Raw genomic sequence first — 4426 nt, 5'->3', positions numbered from 1 at the left:
GTAAAATAAATACATAATAATTATTTGTATTTTTTAAATGATATATTTAATTTTGTCAAATAGTTCAATTTTATTTTTGGGGAAGTAACCAAATTGACACAATTTTTTTAATTATTTAGAAAAATAAATAAATACAATACAATAATAGCAATAGAAAAAAAAAATCAGATTTTTAAAGTTTTGTAACCTGAACTATATTTAGTTTTAATTTCTTATTTTTACCCTACATAATGAATAAAAAATATGTTTATTATTATTGGATAATATATTTAATTTTGGCATTTCCAATCATAAAATAAATACATATTAATTATTGGTATTGTTTAAAATGATATATTCAATTTTGTCAAATAGTTCAATATTCTTTTTTGTAAGTAACCAAAATGACACAATTGTTTACATTTTAAAAAAAAAAATACAATACAATAATAAATAGGAAAAAAAGATCAGATTTTTTAAAGTTTTGTAACGTGAACTATATTTAGTTTTAATTTCTTATTTTTACCCTACATAATGAATAAAAAAATATGTTTATTATTATTGGATAATATATTTAATTTTGCCAATTCCAATCGTAAAATAAATACATAGTATTGTTTAAAAATGATATATTCAATTTTGTCAAATAGTCCAATATTATTTTCTTGTAAGTTACCAAAATGACACAAGTTTTTACATTATAAAAAAAAAAATACAATACAATATCAATAGAAAAAAAGATCAGGTTTTTTAAAGTTTTGTAACGTGAATTATATTTACAGTTTTAATTTCTTATTTTTACCCTACATAATGAATAAAAAAATATGTTTATTATTATTGGATAATATATTTAATTTTGCCAATTCCAATCATAAAATAAATACATATTAATTATTAGTATTGTTTAAAAATTATACATTCAATTTTGTCAAATAGTTCAATATTATTTTCTTTTAAGTAACCAAAATGACACTTTTTTTTTTTAAATAAAAACAATATCAATAGAAAGAAAAATATGATTTTTTTTAAGTTTTGTCACTTTGTGGACAAATTAGCAAACGTGAATATATTATGCAGTTATTTATATTATATGTACAATATTTATGCATTATTCATACAATATATAATAAATACAACTGAATTATGATTATAATATATATTTGTTTGTCTGTATTATTATTAGATCATTTTATTTCATTTTGACAACTGTATAAAACACTTAAAAAGGAAATATTTCTTGACAAAAAACACGAGCAGCGCAGTAATAAAGTACTTTTACACAAAAATGTACACATCGGCAAAAGTCAATACACTTTACGTCATTTTTAATTTGCATTTAAAAGAAATAAATACCAATTAGTTTTGAAAGTTGTTACAATAAATGCTAATATTACATCTAATGGCTAAAACAGGATTTCAAAATAAAAGAGTGCATATAAATGTTGGTATAAAGTGTGAAGTACTTTGTGTCTAATTGCCGGTCAGGAGATTAGCAGCGCTGCAGATTATCCAGCGATTAGCAGCGCCCGAGTACACGGTCGCTCCAAAAGTGTCTTTTTTACCTGCTAAAAGTCTTCAAGGTGAGCAGGACCCCCCCCAGCAGAGTCAGCGCGTCGCCACGGCAACCCGGAGCCTGGGACAGGTGCTGGCACTCTTCCTCGTCGTCCTCGTCGTCATGGTTACCTGGCCGACACCTCAGACCTTGACGGAGGACCGGAATCACCTGCTGGACCACCTCAGGGTGCACTCGGACCTGCGGGGGGAGAGAGAGAGTGAGAGAGAGAGAGAGGGGGAGGAGCTAAGGCTTTCTTTTCAGCACCAAGGACAGCTCACATCATAATCAATTATATGTGATTAGATATCATTCATTATGTTATTATATAAAATTAATTATGCTATGTGATTATATAAAATTATAATAGGAAATTATATATAATTAATTATACTATATAATTATGTATAATAAATATTTATATAATTATATATAATGCATTATATGTAATCATATTAATTACACATAATTATACTAAACTATAATTATACCATGTAATTATTCATAACTAAATATAATAGGAAATATATATAATTATATCTAATTATGTATCATTATAGTATATAATTATATATAATTCATTATTGTATGTAATTATATATAAAATTAATTGTAATATGCAAATATATATATTTAATTAATTATATGTAGTTGTGTATAATATATATAATTAATTAAAATATGTAATTATTGTATGAAATAGCCCTAAATCACTAATGTCTCAAAGGGCTGCACAAACCACAACACAAACCACTACCACATCCTCAGTAGGCCCACATAATTAATAATATATATTATGTATAATTAATTATATGTAATTATGTACAACTACATAGTATAGGAAATATATATAATTATATCTAATTATGTATAATTATATATAATTCATTATATATAATTATAATTAATTATATCATGTAATTATATACAATTAATTATAATACGAAATTATATATAACTAATATGTAATTGTATATAATTAATCATACCATGGGATATAATTAATTTTATGTAATTATATACATTATAATAGGAAAGTATATATAATTATAAAAGAACATGTAATTATATACATCCATCCATTTCTACCGCTTTTCCCTTTTGAGGTCACGGAAGTTTCTGGAGCCTATTTTAGTTGGATATAATATTCAGTTATGTATAATTAATTATATTGTGTACTTATGTATAATAAATGTAATTGGAAATTATTTTAAAAAAAAGGATAGTTATATTTGTATTACCTATAGTAAAGATGTAAGAAATAAGAACAAAATAGTTGGAATTAATTGAGAAAATATCTGAAATGTTTTAACTATTAATAATAATATACTTAGCTGACAAACATGTGCCCTTTATATATACATATATATATATACTATTATTATTTTGACAAAATGAAAAATGTGTGTGTGTGAGATTGATTGATTGGTATTTTAAACTTTTTAAAATAATGTATCTTTTCTCAAAGTGCCAATTTTATTTTCTTACTTTCTCTCTATTGTAATATTTAATAAGTACAAATGGTTGAATTGTCTGCTACTTGCGTTATTTGAGTGAAATAAATGCAGTTGTTCAGCTTGTGGTGTTTCTGGCGACATCTAGTGGTTAAAGTTGGTCATGACACTTACAAACACCTTCCACTCCTTTCTTGCTCTTAAAATGGCGCCGTGCTTCTCTTTTCTTCATTTAAAAAAACATATAAAATGTCCATGCTTTTTATTAACTGATTATTTAAGTTTATTTTTAATTACAAGGTATGTCAATTATTCCTTTTCAAATTAATATGTATAATGTCCTTTTTTAAAAACATGTCCATGCTTCTTTTCTACTTTTTTTTATTTAAAAAATGTTAACGTTTCTTTAATTTAAAATAAAATGATAAAATGTCCACGCTTTTCTTTATTTAAATATATATATATATATATTTATTATTGAATTAAATAATTGTAATAAAATGCCTGCTTATTTTCTAATTGTCAAAAGATGTCAATTATTCCTTTTCAAATTAAAAAAGTATATAAAAAATTCCCCTTTTTTAAATATTTTTGCGCTTTTTTTTTATTATTAAAAAACGTCCATGCTTCTTTTTAAAATAAAAAAATAGAATTACAGTCGTTTTTTTAACTAAAATGTCCATGTTTCTTTTACTATTGTTTTTTTAAAATAAAAAATGCTCATGCTTCTTTAAAATAAAATTACAAAATGTCCATCCTTTTCTTTTAAATCAAAACATATAATTCCATGCTTTTTATTATTTATTTAATTAATATTAATACAATGTTTTTGCTTGTTTTTGAATTGTTATTTTTTTAATACAAAGTAAATACATTTTTTATTCACAAATTAAAAAATTATAGAATGTCTCCTTTTTTAAATATATCTGTTTCTTTAAAAAAGAGAGAGAATTGCACATGATTTTTTTTTAATAAAATGTGAAAGTTTCTTTAAGTTAAAAAGCCCATGTTTTTAATTAGGTTTTTCAAATAAAAATATGATTGTACATGTTTTTTTATATACAAAACTGTCCGTGTTTCTTTTTCTATTGTTTTTTTTTTTTTTGGGGATTAAAAAAAAAATGTTCATGATTCTATCATTTAAAAAAAAAAATTTGGACATTTTAAATTACAAAATGTCCATCCTTCTCTTTTTTTAATCCAAAAATAATTATAGAATGACCATGCTTTTCAGTATTTATTAATAAAATGTATTTGCTTCTTATTAAATGATTTTTAATGACAAAATAGGGCAATTATTCCTTTTCAAATTTCAACAAACCAAAAATGTTCTCATTTTTTAATAAGTGTGTAATTTCCTTCTTTGTTTAATATAAAAACAAACATTTTTTAATAAAATGTCCAAGTTTATTTTTTAATATAAAAAGTTCATGTTTTTAAT

At 22.8% G+C, this 4426-nt stretch overlaps 1 protein-coding gene across 1 annotated transcript in view; it reads right to left on the bottom strand.

The window, feature by feature from the left end:
• Positions 1-1729, bottom strand: part of LOC133545116 (potassium voltage-gated channel subfamily B member 2-like) — a 30701-nt gene extending 28972 nt beyond the window's left edge. The window contains exon 1 of the mRNA XM_061890470.1: positions 1542-1729. The gene's annotated coding sequence lies outside the window, so the exon portion shown is untranslated. The remainder of the gene's footprint in view (positions 1-1541) is intronic.
• Between the last annotated feature and the right edge of the window lie 2697 nt (positions 1730-4426).

Source organism: Nerophis ophidion, linkage group LG28, assembly GCF_033978795.1.
Source record: "Nerophis ophidion isolate RoL-2023_Sa linkage group LG28, RoL_Noph_v1.0, whole genome shotgun sequence".
In the NCBI taxonomy this organism is placed as follows: domain Eukaryota; kingdom Metazoa; phylum Chordata; class Actinopteri; order Syngnathiformes; family Syngnathidae; genus Nerophis; species Nerophis ophidion.
This window is presented reverse-complemented; position numbering and strand designations above follow the sequence as displayed.